Consider the following 16,367-nt stretch of genomic DNA (forward strand, 5'->3'; position numbering starts at 1 on the left):
AATTCAGAAAAAAAATTGATAGAGAATTCTTCTGACATCAGTTTCTGAACGATCTATCATCTTTAACAGTAAGGTAACTGGAAAAGGATTATCTACACTAGCATTTTCTCACATGCAGGAATTAGTTCAGGTTGAAGAAGCCTGTGTATTCACAGCTCTCAGAGGGCCATTCTGATTATCGAATGTGACTCCTCACTGTAGGCCAACAATTCTTACATCAGTAACAAGTGACTGAGCTATGACATTATTCCAAGTACTTATTTAACATGTGAGAGGGAAAAAAAAAAAAAAAGGAAAGAATCTGTTGGATTTTTTTTTTCAATTAACTGAAATAGTTATTAGTAAATCCTGTCTTTTACAGGAATACTTACAGTGCCATGTCCACATTCCACAACATCTCAGAAGTTCTGTAGCAACAGAATGAATGTATCTTAAGGACTTGCCCCCAAAAGAGTGGTTGATGTAAGTAATTTCTATTTCCATTAGTTTGTACCCTGGAAATAAAAAAGTTCCAAAAGATGCAGTTGAAGCTTTGTTAGGGTTTTCTGTCAGTTTGGTAAGAAATGGCTAATTTTTGATGGTCTGACAGAATGCCATCCAAGATTGCACAAAGTGACTGTAAGGTCAAATATGGAGGTACAGAGCAATCTGTAAAGAGAAGGATAAAAGAAAAAGAAAAAATGCTTTCAATACTGACAGAAGAAGTGTCCAAATAAAAGATGATGATAAAGGTCATAAATCAGACATCACAGTTGCCCCTAAGTCATCAGCTGTCAAATAAATTTTTCTTTGCCAGAAACATTCTCTGCATTTGTCAGTGCCCTGCATGCACAGGCCAAGTAGATCTCAGGGAAAGGAGCAACCAGAAGCCTGAGAGGCTCAAAGCACAAACTGTGAGAAACAAGGCACAAATTTGCCTGTGGAACTTACCAAGAATAGTATCTTAAGGCCATGCATTTAGGACTGGTTACAATTTTCTTAACATAAATTGTTTTCTGTTTTTATATAATAATTTGTTAGACTGTTTTGTTAAGACATTTGTCTGATTGAATGGAATTTTCTGTGACTTTAAAAGCAGTTGAGCACAGTCAAAAATTTGCTGTTGCTGTCACTAATAAAAGGCAAGATAAAAAGAATTAGTTGGGATATATAATTTTTTTTTTCCTAGGAAATATTAACAAATCCTTCAAGTAAAACAACATTTGAGATTCTTCAGGTTTCTGTTGGGGTCTAGACAGATGGTTGAGAGCAACTATCTTTAATTTGTCTTTCCTGTGTGGGAATGCACCTTTACTTTGCTTATAGCTTATGAATTAGCAGAAAAAAATGCCACTGAGAAGACTGAACTGACCTGAAATGAACTAGAAGTGATGTAGAAAAATTACAGTGTTTTGTTTGTTTGTTTTTTGATCAACTGAGAATTGCAAAACAGTTTATGGGAGCAGCAGATCTGCTATGAAAAACTTGGAAGTATTACATTACCATCTATAGAATCATCATGTGTCTGTTAGTAGCTCTCCTGCAATACGCCGCACGTTGCTGCTTTTATGACATGCTGCTTCTGGTTCTATAGTCCTATTAATTTTTTCCTTCAGAGTTCTTAAAGCATATATGAGGGTGCTGAGCCAGAGGCTGCAGTTTCCTGACTGTCACCTGAGCAAACTTCATAGATCATGCAACTGAAGATCTGAGAGAAGATTCAAGGGACTACTGACATCCTTTCAATTTTCCTCAGTCTCAACAGGGTTTTCTACTCTTGCTTCTTAAGTTCAACAGAGTAAGGAAAGAATGGGAAGCATACTGTGCAGTTGAAATCAGAAGATGTAGAAGGGAGGAGAGGAAAATTGAAGGAAGCAAACTTCAGAGACGTTGGTACAGCACAAGATTGAAATATAAAGCCAAATGTTTAAATCGTATGTAACTGGTGAACTACTGCCCTGTTGTGTCTTTCTCCTGTAGCAGTTATGTTCTTTTACTTGTAATGCCTTTGAAGCACTGACTGTCATCCAGCTGACCAGTCTACTACACTAACTCTGCTGACTGCAACTACAACTCAAGTTTCACAAGAGTACTGTGGAACTGGAACCAGGAACCTAGTCTTTATTACAATAAGACAATCTATCAACTGGTGAATAGAATCAAAAGTAGTGCAGTACACTACAGGAATAGATTCGTTTTACTTATCTTCTTTTTCCTCACTATTTTGCTTCTTTCCTGATATGAAATTTACTAGTGGAAGTCGACAGTGCAAAATTTTTCCATTTTAAGAAGATTTATAGAGTAACATTTCTAATGTAATTTAAGGACAGGGACTTATTTTACATCTGCTGAGATCCTATTGGCTTCTTTTTATTTATATACATTTTCCTCATTCATTTTGGGAGATCATTTTTCACCACTGCAAATGTACACAGCTTCATTGCAATTAAACATTAAGGAGTTGTCAATAATTTGCACTAAAATATTTTTATATAAAAATTTTTTGAATGAATTTTTGAATGAAAGCCACTGACGTATTTGTAAAGATTATTATTGCCTTCAGTGAATTTGGACAAAGCCTTTTGTTGATAACTAGAGGTAAGCCCATTTCTGACTTTTCATGTTATTTAATTGCAGTAACAAACAAAATCCTTGCACTTACTGCTGAGGGGCCTCCCATTTTTACAGGATGGAAGAGTGTGCAGGATGTAGTAATATAACTTACTAGTCTTTGAATCCAGCAACCATTTATACATTATTTTGTAAGTTTTTGCAAAAGCTGGATTTGATTTATATACATCTAGAAATGTACACTCCTTTATGAGATTTTTTCTGGTTGTAAATTCCATATTCCTCTCATTGTGTTTTCATTTTTAATTTACTACAATCCCCCAAAGGCTTTCCTTTAACTAGTTTGCTTGTTGTAAATTCAGCAGTGATATTCTTTAAACAAACAGAGGCACAGAACGTAATTTCCTGGTAACACTGTTTAGAAAATGGATCAGAATGAAGACCCAAAGCTATTCTGATGATGAATTAATTATAAGATTCCAAGAAAAACAATACATTGACATTTTACAAGTTTGGGAATGCAACCTGGTATAACGTTGAACACTAATAAAGTTTTTTTTTATGCTTGTAGTATGAATAAAGATGTAGCTCTCTAATAATCAAAAATATTTCAGCATAATGTAAATAGCAACTTCTTATACTTCTCCATTTAAATTACGGAAATCTATCTTTATTTTGTAAACAGAACAAAAGAAACTTAAAATACTGAGTCCATGCTAGGATATTTTGACTGGCCTTTTCTCTAATGAAACTTTTGCCTTAATACTAAAAATTTCTCAGTCTTTTATCATCAGATTTATCAAGAAAAAAAAAAAACCTTGCAGTAATATATGTTCTTTCTATTGCTTTTTCAGTAACAGATTGTTCCATTTCTTACTTTTATAGTGATGATTTTTCAAGTTATCTATAATATTCATTTACTTAGATGTCCTTTGCGGAGCGACTTAGAAATATTTAAAACTCTCACAAGTGCTATGAAATCAAGGTATGTTATTCTCATTTTCTTTATGAGAACAGAGACAAATGTACCCAAACCCAGAATACCAAAAGGGGTGCAATTCTCATTGAAATTAGTAGGAATTAGACCTCTAATATGCCTTTCAATATTTTATTGAATGAAATAAAGCTGCTGATGGTTTTTGGCAGCAAGGAAAAACAATGTAAATAAGAACTGCATGTATTAGAAGTAAAGCCCTTTAGCAATTTTATAATTTTTACTAGGTGTTTAAGTTCTTTTGAGACATCTATAGATTTTTTTTCACTCAATTAGTATTAGAACTTAATTAGTATTAAGAATATTTTATTACAATTGTCCATCTCTATTAAATTTATAATATTTTTCTTTTCCCATAGGAGTTGAATCCAAGCATTCCTTTACTATTACAAGCATTTGTTGCAATTGGGCATGAATAAACTGACTACCTTTTCTTCTTGTTTACCTACCTTCTTCTGACTTCTTCACACAGTTTTCAAAATCTTATCCATTTTCATAATTTTTATTGTTTAATGTTCCTCACTACTCCTCCTCATCAAGATCAATAATGTTCTTATTGAGAACTCTGTTTCCTTAATGAGCTCAAGCAGCAGGAAAGTTTTGGTCCTCTTTTCATTTTGTGTCAATATTTATATATTTTTTATCAAGCTAGAGTGCACATATGCATACATATATCTTTAATGTTTTAGGGCTTTTTAACAGTCTACCTTTTTCCTTCCACATTATTATCTGATGTTACACAGTACAGGCTTTGATCTTGGAGAAAACTGGGAGTATTTTGGTTAAATGACTGCCTCTAATCTGAAGTTTTGGTTGTGGTACCAGCTTGTTTTATGCAGATCGGTACCATCCTGAGCAAGCTACTGTAACTGCAGATTAGGTTTTCTAAAACACCTACCAAAAACCAACAGTTCATATTCCATGTTTAATGTCAGCCTGAATGCTGAAAATGAACTCTCAGTACAAAAGTAAAATTGTTAGAGTAATTTTAAAAAATACCGAAGCATTTTACTTTTGGAAAATCATTACTATTAAAAAATATAAATATTTCTGTGAATTAGTAACAATATTGTACTGTCGTCATACAGCTATTAGTTCAAGCAAAAGACTGAAAGAAAAGAAACAGCTTTACGGGTCTGGGCAGTGCATTTATTTTTCAATCTGGGCTCTCAGCATGCTCCATTTACACAAGAGAAAACCCTTCAATTATAAGATCCTTAATTTACCCAGGAAATTTCATAAGGAAAATGATTAATTACTTTAAGCAATCAGTTTTACAGATAATCACAGTTCTTTATTTAAACTGAAAAAGCAAAAGGGGATCTCATGAATAAAACATAAAGGGAAAAAAAAATAGCTTTCAATTCAGTAAGTATGAACTCAGCATTGAAGTATTTCTTCAAATAGGCAAATCTTGTCGAAATTATGCTCCTCTTCCTATTAGCTATTAACTATAGAATTATTCTGTTTTAATACAGTTGGAACATGGGCTTCAACAGAAGCGTAATAAAAAAACCAAGTTTGTGTTAAAATGGCTCATTGCTACATATTCTTTAATATTTTAATTGGGTCCAATTGATCCTAATAACCAAAACCAATAACCAAAAACTGAAAATAGAATAGGAAAACCAGTACTGAGAAGCAGAAGAGAGGTCTTGTAGTTATGCATACTTGATTTGTATGCAGTGACTTCCTTTTCATATAAGTATTTTGTCCAAAATGGATGAGAAAGTCTTTATTTTTCTGGGTGAAACACGTCATGGGAGGTGTATGCTTGCATCTTCTGAAACTCATAGCATTTTCTCTGTCTCTCAAACCAGTGCTGTCTTTGGACTCTGCATGCTAATCCAGGATTATACAAGCAGAAGAGGAGCTCCAGGAATGGCTTTTATTATTAGCTGGCTATTGCTCAGGTAATTCAAGAACAACTAGGTAGAAACACAATCATAGATATCAAAGTAATTTCTGCATGAAAATCCAAGGCACTTATGATAATGCATCACAAACAGACATACATCAGAAATGCTATTTGCAACTTAAATGCCTAAGTTGTTTGGGAGGTCGTCAGCGCTGATAGTCTCAGTAACATTCGAATAGACTATTCCAGACAGTGGAAAAAAATAGAGAAGGAAAGCTTTCCCATACTCCAACAGTCAAATTCCTGTGGTATCCACCATGTTATCTGATGTTGCTGAGTAATTTATCTGCTGCAGGATATATTTGTTGTTTTCACTAATGGACCAGAAATTGTTGTGACCAGAGACAGAGCAGGCCAATGTTTTCTTGAGAACTAAAATTTACACTGCAGTTATTGGAACAGAGTACAAGAAACATCATCTGATAGATTGATAACTGTTTACACTGAGTGATGTGCAAAAAACCCCCACGTAATTTCAAATGTACATAAAGGTGCTTCCTTTGTAGCAACAGCAGAAATTTACTATATTAGGAGAAATAGAATTCGTAACCACCCAGATCATGTTTACATGCATTGATTTAAACACAAGGTTGTTTTTTTTTTATCTGGGTAAATGACAGAAAGTTAGGCATCCATTTGCATTGGTAGATGATGTTGCCATTCTACTACACTTCTAGTGGTAAAAAACATTCTGAATAATTTTTTTTCAAGCAGATTTCAGCTGAGAGGCACCTAATCTGTGGCATTAACATTTGTCATTCTACAGGTCTGACGGTCAGGATTTTTTCTTTTTTCTTTTTCTTTTTTATTTTCATTTGTAGAACAATTGTATAACTTGATAGGAATTCTTTCTGGTAACTGTGGGCCTGTAAGATTTTTTTTTCTTTTAGTAAGAATTATTTTAGCTTCTCTTAGAAAGAAAAGTTCATGAATAAAATATTTCTTAGTAGAAAATCTGTCTCCGCTAAAGAATACTTTTGTTTTTTTTGTTTTTGTATTGACTCAGCCCCAGAGGATAACACATCTATTTGGAACTGTGTCTTGAGTGGGTTTGTAGGCTCAACTTAAAGGTCAGATTTGAGTGATGGGGTGTGACAATGAAGGGTGTGGTAAAAACTTATCTGAAAGCACATTTGCAATGATGACTGCCTGAGCCCCTAAAAGAGGAAGAATTCTTTCCGTATTCCTCTCTTCCTCCAAACAAACAAAACAAAAAATACCACCAAACAAACAAAAAAAACAAAAAACAAAAAACAAAACAACAAAAAAAAACCCACTCCATGTCTGTATCCATGAATTATATGAATTATGCACAATCTTGAATCAAACCTCTACTCTTTTCATTCTGGGTGCATACCTTAATGAAGAGTGTGGTCAGTCCTAATTTTTTTCCCTGTTTCTAGCTCACAGCATACATTCAGTGCTTCCTATTCTTTCTATCCTAGTTATGTATGCTAGGGAAGAATGAAGTGCGTGGTTGGTTAATCCCGTTACTCCTAAAGGAAAGCAGAGTACTTCTTCACAAGAAAGTAGCCTATAAGCACATTTTTCATGAGAGCATTTTTAGTCCTTACTTTTCTTGTATCCTCAGTTTGCCTGTGACCTTGAGTCAAATAATCTTTTCATTTATTTCCAGCATGAGACCCTGTCTGTCACAAAGCTGCAGAGTTGCATGCAAAGCTCCTTCCAGTTGTCTAAATAGGGACTTTCCTGCCTTTCCTGATGAGACGATGTGTATCAGATATGCATAGCAGTAGCTACCATGTGTCCCCCTCAATGTTCCCATGTTCTCTTAAGGTGTTGTAATGTTGACCTAAGACTAGGTTCACTAAAGCCCAATCCACTGTAGTTTGAGCCGTCTGAGCTGTGCTGATACCTTTGTGCTCCATCTAGTACATATGCTGTGTGTGCTTGCACTACTGTCACTGCCTTAAGCATTGCTTTATATAGATCAGGCATTTTGCAAATACCAGTTCTATCTGGAGAAATGCTTGCAAAGCAATGGGTTATATACAATGGGTTATATATATATATATATATATTGCAAAATGTAGATTTAATTTAGATGAATGGCTGATTTATGTGATATTTTTTCAATGGGAAGGTCTCTGCGTGATCTCTCTTTGCTATCCTTGTTTTAATACTTTTTTGTTGTTGCTCTAAATCTTTGCTTTATATTTAATTTGAAACAAACAAACAAACAAAACACAGCAATGACTTCTAATGATTTGATCTAGATTTTTATCACCTGGGTCTGGGTGATGCTGTTAAAAACAAAATGAGATGCCAGACAGCATAAACTTTAAATTTCTGTTTTCTTTTTCACTAACAAGTACCTGCTGTTGATGCAAAAAAGATAAGAAGAGAAAGATCTAAAGGCTTTTATAATAACATTTTAATTTAAAGAGCCTGCAAACTGAGCATAACCTGAAAGTACAGTCTGAGACAGTTTCGTATGTTTTATGTATTAAACAACCGTCTGCTTCTTGTGGATAAATAGGGTCCAGGAAACATTTCTGTAGCAATCATCTTCTTAAACAATCATAGAAAATGACCAAGGCTGGAAAAGACCTCCATGATCACCCAGTCCAACCATCCACCTATCACCAATATTTCCCAATGAACCATGTCAACTCAGTACAACATCTAATTTTTCTTGAGCACATCCAGGGACAGTGACTCAGTCAGCTCCCTGGGCAACTCATTCCAGCACCTGACCACACTTTCAGAGTAGAAATGTTTCCCAACAGTCAACCCAGCCAACCTAAATCTTCCCTGATACAACATGAAGACATTCCCTGGTGTTCTATCCCTAGTTACATGGGAAAAGAGGCCAACCGCTGCCTTGTCGCAGCCTCCTTTCAGATAGTTGCAGAGAGTGATTAGGTGACACCTGAGCCTCCAGTTCTCCAGACTAAATAATCTCAGTTCCCTCAGCTACTCCTCATCAGGCCCCTCACCAGATTCACGGTCCTTCTCTGGATGTTCTCTAGGACCTCGATGTCTTTCTTGCAGTGGTGGCCCCACGATAATGCAGTACTCGAGGTGCTGAGACAGAGGGATGATCACTTCCTTGCTCCTGCTGACAATGCTATTTCTGATATGAGCCAAGATGCCATTGGCATTCCTGGCCACCTGGGCACACTGCTGGCTCATGTTCAGCCAAGCATGGACCAATACCCCCAGGTCCATTTCCTCTACACAGTGTTCCAGCCTCTCTGCCCCAAGCCTGCAGTATTGCCTAATATTGTTGTGGCCAAAGTGCAGGACCTGGCACTTGGTCTTGTTGAACTTCATTCCAGTGGCCTCAGCCCATTGATTCAATCTGTTCAGAACCCTATGTAGGGCCTTCCTACCCCAAAGCAGATTAACACTTACTCCTAACAAAACAAAACATGTTTTATATTGACATAGCCATTTGAGGAAAGATGCAGGACAAAGCACCTTAGACAAATATTATTTCAAAAATTTTAGAAACTATTGAATTTTACTTGGTGCAAATCACAAAGAAATTACTGGAATATATGGAACTGCATATGGGACTCCTTATGTTCAACTCTTTTTTTTCCTCTTATGCCTATACCACAGGATGGTAGGGTTTTTTTTTTTGTTTGTTTGTTTATTTTACTGCTAAATAAATTTACTCTGGAAAAAATAATCTTAGGTAGATGTTCCATAGTTCCTCAAAATAAATGTAAACAAAATAGCCTTATTTTTATTTACTAATCTGGTTTCTCCCAAGTCTTTTACCTGTAAGCTTTGAGTTGCTAAACTTACAAAAGACTTTCAGGAGAAAAAAACAAAAAACCCAAGTGAGGAAGTTGTAGGGATACATGTGCCGGGCTAAGAAATCGGAGAAAGTATGTGTAGCATTGTTATATTTTTACTAGAAATAGTTAAGTTCCCAATTCCAATGTCATTATATATATATATACATATACACACGATAATATGTCTATAACATTAAATATTTCACTAACAGCAAAATCACAATTGTGTTTTATGTATAATCAAAGTTTCCAGAAAGTTTTTACCTTCAGTTTATTGTTTGCTGTAATTTGCATGAGGTGCACTGTTCTAGCCTCTGAATGCAGTAGGGACACTAATGGACAGGCTGTGGTAGAAGGCAGTGGTGACCATATTTATCATATTATGATGCACAAAGATGAAACAAATGTGTAAAGAAGCTGTTATGAAAAGGAGACATGAGAAGATTATGTATCAGAAAAGTGAAAAGTCAATAATGGCTTTTGTTAGGATGCTGTGACAACTGGCTAAGTGTTGTGAAATGTGGGCAGACAAAGGAGATAGAATTGGGGATTCATTGGTAATTGGTACTGCTGATAAGGAGCTGTCATTAAGGTCCAGAGTAAGATCTGATAGCAGAGGAAGCTATTCATCTAGCTTAACACATTCAGTTCATTAGCAAACAAACACTGATCCAGGGAGCTGCTAAGAGGGTGGACATTTGCTCATAGTGAGGGGAAAAAAAGAAAAGAATGTGTTTCATAAAGATAATGGAGGTAACACTGAAGTGTGTGTAGCATAAACAAGCAAGCATGCATTCATCCACAGAGTAGAATGGTGAAAAATTCCAGCACATACCAGAATGTGCAGAAAGCAAAGAGCTGTTTGTTAGCATAAAAACAAAGGGAAAAATATGAGAAATATAAAATGATAAATTATGTATAAAATTTTGCATGCGACTACAACATGCCGGACTACATGACGCCCAGATAAAACTCAGAGTTGACTTCAATGGAACTATGACAGCTTAGTCTGATATTTTATACAGTGGTCCGAAACCTCCAGAATTTCAGCTTTATAAGTATTTAGAATATTCAGAATTACTGCTCTTATTCTGATGTCCCCTGTACATTTACATATTTCATAGAGCTATAAAATTAATGCTAGCTGAAGCTTTTTCACTGCCTCCCCACTTATGCGTCACCTCTGCTCTAGAAATGTTTCAGAGAAGAGTGATCAGGAGTTATGCAAAAGTACAAATATTGTTATAAATTGATATTTCTGAATCTTTGTGTGTGTTAACGCAAAGAAGGCACAATTTAGTCATTAAGATTAGTTTCTGTAAGTTTCCTAAATTCATTTACTGAGCCAGGCGACTATATATTATTTGGCTGGCCAAATTGGTAAGAGCTAGATTCTTGATAATTGTGAAATTATCAGAATTTGCTACATAGGTATACAAACTACACATAACAGGATCTAATCCCATTTCTTGTTTTTAAGCAGTATCCTGGTTTGCATCAATGCTTGAAATAACAGGTAGTACAATCTGTTAAATGTTAGCTAATGTAGAGTTTTGTACCTTAAAATGAACATTAAGGGATTTAAGTTAGTCACACCACCCTAGATTAAGGTGAGGACCTGTAAGAGTGTTCTGGATTTGTGTATCCAAAGGAAAATTCATGACAACTTGAAGTAACTATGAGTTTCCTAAAGGACAGCTTGCTATCTTTTTATGTGCTCATTCAATTAAATTTAAAAACTAGAAAACAAAGATGCCCTCCAGTGTTCTGAGACCTTGCAACAGAGATTTGAAAAAAAATACATGTGAGTTATACAATTATCACTGCTGCATCATCAGTAGCAGGTGGTTAGGTATTGTCTTGTTTGATTTTTGAAGCTTCCTAACAAAAATATATCTATTTCTGTACTGATCATTGGCCTTATTCACCTTTCTATCGTTTACACTTAAAATGCTATTTTGAAGTGAAAAAAAAATCACTTTTAAAGAATGGGAACCCTTGTCATTGTTCTTCACTGCACTCTGGATGCTATCCACTGTGTAAATGTTATAAAGGGAATAATGATACAATTTATATTCCTTCTGGATCCAAATTAGCAGGTTCTTTGAGGTAAAATGTGGATGAATTTCCCATAACCAGACTGAAGTCACAAACAAGATAGATAAAAAGTGCCTGCGGTTATCTTCAAATGAAGTTACATTGCAATTGTGTCCAATATTCTTTATTACAAGGTGAAGACACTCAGAGCAAATAGAAAGTGATGTTTTTTTCATTCTCTATAGCCTCTGTTATCATTTTGCCTTGTAATCTTATGTATACATATGAAACAGAAAAAAGACCAACCTTTTAAAAATGGTATTTTAAACTATTTATAACCTTTATTTCCTTAGAAAGCTATCTAGCATTTGAAATTTGAAGGGCCTAGGGTTATTTTGTTGTTTTTTTCTTGTTTGATTGTTTATTTTAGTAGCTAGAAGTACATGACATCATCTAATTGCATCAAGATTCTTACAATGTTTGTGGTTACCAACAAATTACATGGCCAGGGCCAGCACCCCATTCAACATGTTCCCCTTGTACACGGTTCACTCTTTTTTACTCTGTGTTTTGCCCTTGGAGAAAGCTATGGCTATTCTCACTTCCCAGTGCAACCATCTGAGAAGCCCAGGTCTGATTACATTTCACTCTTTCTCTAATAATTTTTTATAAGGGAGAATAATATCCCATAGGACCCTGCTTTCTTTTCACGGTCCCCAATATATTGCACATCATTCATCTCACGCAGACTATGTAATTACCTTCTTGATTGCACCTTACAAGTTCCCAATATCTAGGTCAACAACTCATACTATGTGCTCAGTTTCCTTTCTGTAATGGGAATAGGGATTTGTTGGTGGTGATGGTGGTTTTTTTGCTTGCTTTTGTTTTGTTTTGTTTTGTTTTGTTTTACTTGAGATTGTAGAGTACGTCTTACACACCGGTCCTTAATTTGGATTTGAAAATGTTCCTGTTCATAACAGTACAGACCGTTGTGAAGTAATTCAGGTATGGGAGTGTATCTTATGTCTGAGTTCTGCTATATTACCTTGCTGTCTGGACATATACTACTATATATTTCGAAACATAATTATATTGTTAAGATTAAAATTATCAAGAGAAATTACTGTTAAAATGCTGTCAGAGTTGAGTGAACTACCTTGGCTACTACTTGTCTATTTGTTATTTTAAAGTTTATACTAATAGAAACTTTACTGCACAAATCATGTATATATATATTACATATATCTCTCTCTTTAATGAAAAACATGGATAGTTCTTTTTCTAGATGTATTATCTTCCATACCAGATTGTTTTGTTTCCAAAATATTTCAATATATATTATAAGCTTACCTTTACTCATAAACAAAAGTTTAAAGCAAATTCTAGTGATTTTATTACATATAATTAGTTGAAATGAATGTTATATGCTTACCAAATACAACATTAAAATAAGCTGAACATGAAATATATTGCAAATGCCAACATTTTCACCAGAAACTAACAGATCCATAAATTATAATCAGCTTAGATGTGATTGTATTATTTTTACTCTGATCCCCATGCAAAATGATTTTAAAAATACCTTGTAGTGTTCAGTATGCTTGCTATTCTTACTACAGCGTAGCAAGTAGGAGTGATGAAAATGATATCAAGTCTGACGCATTCAAGTACAGTTGGACATGAAATAAGCAATAGAATCAATTGAATCAATAACAAGTGCACTTAAGAGTCTATTTTGACAGGCACAGAACAAAACTGAGAAGCTTGATTATGAAATCAAATAGCACTTAAAAATATGGCTTTTCTAGGCTTCGTTATGTGTTTCATCTACTTATTTTTGCAGATGTGCATTGGTACTATTTAAATGTATGTTACTACTAAGAAAACTCTATATCTTAATTGAAATTTATACTTTCAAAACAGAATTTGTGTTAAAAGAAATCAGAGATCATGCTGAGATGTAGGAGTGATTGGCAGCAACGTGAACCATAGGATATATGTAAGATAGCCATTCTTTCTCCTCCCTTAGCCTGTAATAATCTTGCAAACTGTTTTGTCATTTCATCCCATTCTGTTATTTACAAGCACACTGTGAAAAAGCCATTCCAAAATGAAAGGAGAAATGTAGGCTCTGAAATGTGTACATAGCATTACAGTATTTTTCTTAGCTAGTTCATCAGGCAACAGAAAAACAGCCTTGAACACTCTTGTCAAAAAGGAATAAGTTTAAAAGCACACTGGCTTTGAACTCACTGTGGCATAATATCCTAAATTATGTTTCATTGCTTAGATATAATTTTTAATATTAGTTTGGTTTTTTTTTTGTTTTGTTCGTTTTTTTGTTTTTTCCAGAAGAGGATTCAAGAGTGTCTTCACACTTTTCTATAGTACGGTGACTACATGCTTTATAAATTTTTATTACTTCAATTGTTCATATGTTCTGCAAAGCTTCTATTTAAAGTTTACCGCATCTGATCAACTTCTGCATTTCACTTTCTTTTAGATTTGGTGTATTTGAATGCAGAGGAAAATTACTACTGAATATTAACGAATTAACTAAAAATAATAGATCTGACTAAGTTTACTATACTCCAGTCAGTGAACCTGTTCATAGTTCTTCAAAAAGCCTGATGTCTTTGTAAAATACACATATTTAAGGAAAGTGGAAATGAGCAGAAGTCTTCATAATGATTCCTCTTTGAAGTCTGATCTTGTTAATGTTTGTGTAACAGTCCAGCTGACTTGCCTTGCAAAACAAAGGGAAAGTGCATAGTTTTTGAAATAATTCTTGTCTTCCTGGTGAAATTAATTTGATTTTGATTGAAGAAAAGTTTGAGAATTTTGTTACTTGCATGACTGTATGCTTCCCCTGGCACAACCAGGCAGAATAGTCAAGAAAGGGAACTCAGAGCTGAGCTGCTCACCACTGCTAATAAAACATACATTAAGGTTAACTTAAAGGAATAGGATGGTCTACTGTTTTAGATTCAGGTGAAAAATAAACAAGCAAAACTTCCATAGCAGTTAGTATATTCATTTTGTTGTTGTTTTAGTATTTTTCACATACTCTCCAGATAGATTTAACTGTAACAGAAGATCCAAATACAATGTCAACAGGCAGTCTTTCCCTGAAGGCTGTGATACAGATGATGTCTGTTATTATTAAGATCTAGCTGTAACCCATGCATCTGTTAATCTTCTTGTATGTGCCATAACAGGTTATTTGTAACTGAAGGCTGAGTCAAAGAAATAATTTATTTCTTATAATAACCTTCCATGAATACAGTCTATCTTTGATTTTTAAAGATAAGAGGCTCTATACATTTATGTGACCTTTCATTTAGAGAAACAGTCTAGCCCTTTTGCTGGCTTTTTGTACTTCCTGATTCCTAAGAGAATTTACTCTAAATGAAGCAGTGTGCCTAATGCCTCTAAGATGCATCCTTTAAAATTCATTTTAGTGAGTTTTAATGAAACGCATTGCAGGCATCTGAAGAGCAGAAAAACAAGTCATGAGCAACAAACCACAATTTTTCAACATATTTTGCATCCCATTCAGGCAGATGTTTGGCCTCAAGACATGTAAAGTGAATGGATTTGGTTCTCTGTTGGTCTCCCTGCAATTTGAACTGGATAGATGAAAGAAGCTTAGCAGGAAATTAGTAAAATGAAGGGACTAGATAAGCAAAAGAAAAATGCTGGAGAATATTGCAATATGTAAATCTGAGGCTAGTTATATTTTCTACTAATCTATTCTATAAATTCTACTAAAATGTAGACGTAGTAATAAATAGCTTTTCTACAAGGATGTGATAACTTTATCAAGAGAGGTTAATACTTCTAATGATGGATGAGATTTATTTCATTTGTTTACAAATGTAAGACTAGAGTCTTATCATCTGATCTTTGATGAGTATGACTGAATAAGAACAGAAAGCTGTTTCTTTTGTGTTATAGTGTACTGGATACATTGTTTGATTGCAAAGTGTATATTATTGCCTTAACAAAGAACAATTTTATTAAAAGTCAGTTGAATCTGGCAGTTGGTTGGCAGGCCCAGGGCAAAATCTGAAGTACCTTAATTAATTCCCCCAACTCAATTATTGCAGTCCCTTAAAATTGCACTGTCTACTGTGTCAGTACAGATGGCAAGATAGTTAAGTACCTCAGAATAATAACCCAAAAATACCACATAAGATGTTGAGGAAATTAGCTAGGAAGGATAGATACAGACATATGCCTGACCACTGGGCACTCTGTAAACCTGAGAAGTGCAACCCTATGGCCAGTCAGCAATTAATTCCATCCATGTGAGAGCAGAACACAAGGGCTGTATACATACTACACATTCTGTGACACTGAATGACTAAACTGGCCTCATCCTAACTAGAAAAACACCACGGGAAGGAAAAAAGTTCATTTTAAGTATTATTGGAAAATATTTTGATCACCAGCTCAAGACAAAGGAGATCTGACTTTATTTCTCTCTACAGGAGATAAAGACCAAATTGTTTTCTTTTCTTCCATCTTGCAAAATACAAAGGACTAAAATGGCAGACTATTTTAAAATCTCAAAATATTGTTTATACAATTCTCTGGGTAAAATTTATTTATGTAATAGCAGTAATGGAGGTTTCTGAAAAAAAAATTAAAAGCACTATAGAAGGTGAGAGAAGAATTGCCCTTTTTCTGGCACAACAGCCAAGAATGGTACTCCAACCATAATCATTGCCAGTATAGCCCATCCATTAAGTAACAGAGCAAATCAGATGCTACAAGTTTCCAATGATCTCAGAAAAGGAAAGCACTGAGAAAAGGTGAATAGTGGCAAGAAGGTCACTTCAATGGTCTAACAGAGATGTTTCTCAGTGTAATCTGCTCCTGTGTTACTCCCTTCCCATTCAGCACTGTGACTGTTCAGCTCACTTAAAATGGGCCCAATCTTTATGCCCCTGGCTGTCTAAGTTTAGACTTCCAAAGCTTCACAGGTAATGTACTCCAACTGACACTGCTCCACTGCTCGAACCTGGTTCTTGTAAGATTTTGGTGTCTGAGATCTTCTGAATGCTTGGGGTTTTTTTGGATTCCTTTTTTT

At 34.8% G+C, this 16,367-nt stretch overlaps 1 long non-coding RNA gene across 1 annotated transcript in view; it reads left to right on the forward strand.

The window, feature by feature from the left end:
- The first annotated feature begins 366 nt into the window (after positions 1 to 366).
- LOC116216533 overlaps positions 367 to 16,367 on the forward strand; it is a 20,444-nt gene continuing 4,443 nt past the window's right edge. The window contains exons 1-3 of the long non-coding RNA XR_004159450.1: positions 367 to 462; positions 1,736 to 1,872; positions 5,365 to 5,457. This is a non-coding gene — a long non-coding RNA (uncharacterized LOC116216533). The remainder of the gene's footprint in view (positions 463 to 1,735; positions 1,873 to 5,364; positions 5,458 to 16,367) is intronic.

The sequence above is a fragment of the Meleagris gallopavo genome, chromosome 4 (genome assembly GCF_000146605.3).
Source record: "Meleagris gallopavo isolate NT-WF06-2002-E0010 breed Aviagen turkey brand Nicholas breeding stock chromosome 4, Turkey_5.1, whole genome shotgun sequence".
Classification (NCBI taxonomy): Eukaryota; Metazoa; Chordata; class Aves; order Galliformes; family Phasianidae; genus Meleagris; species Meleagris gallopavo.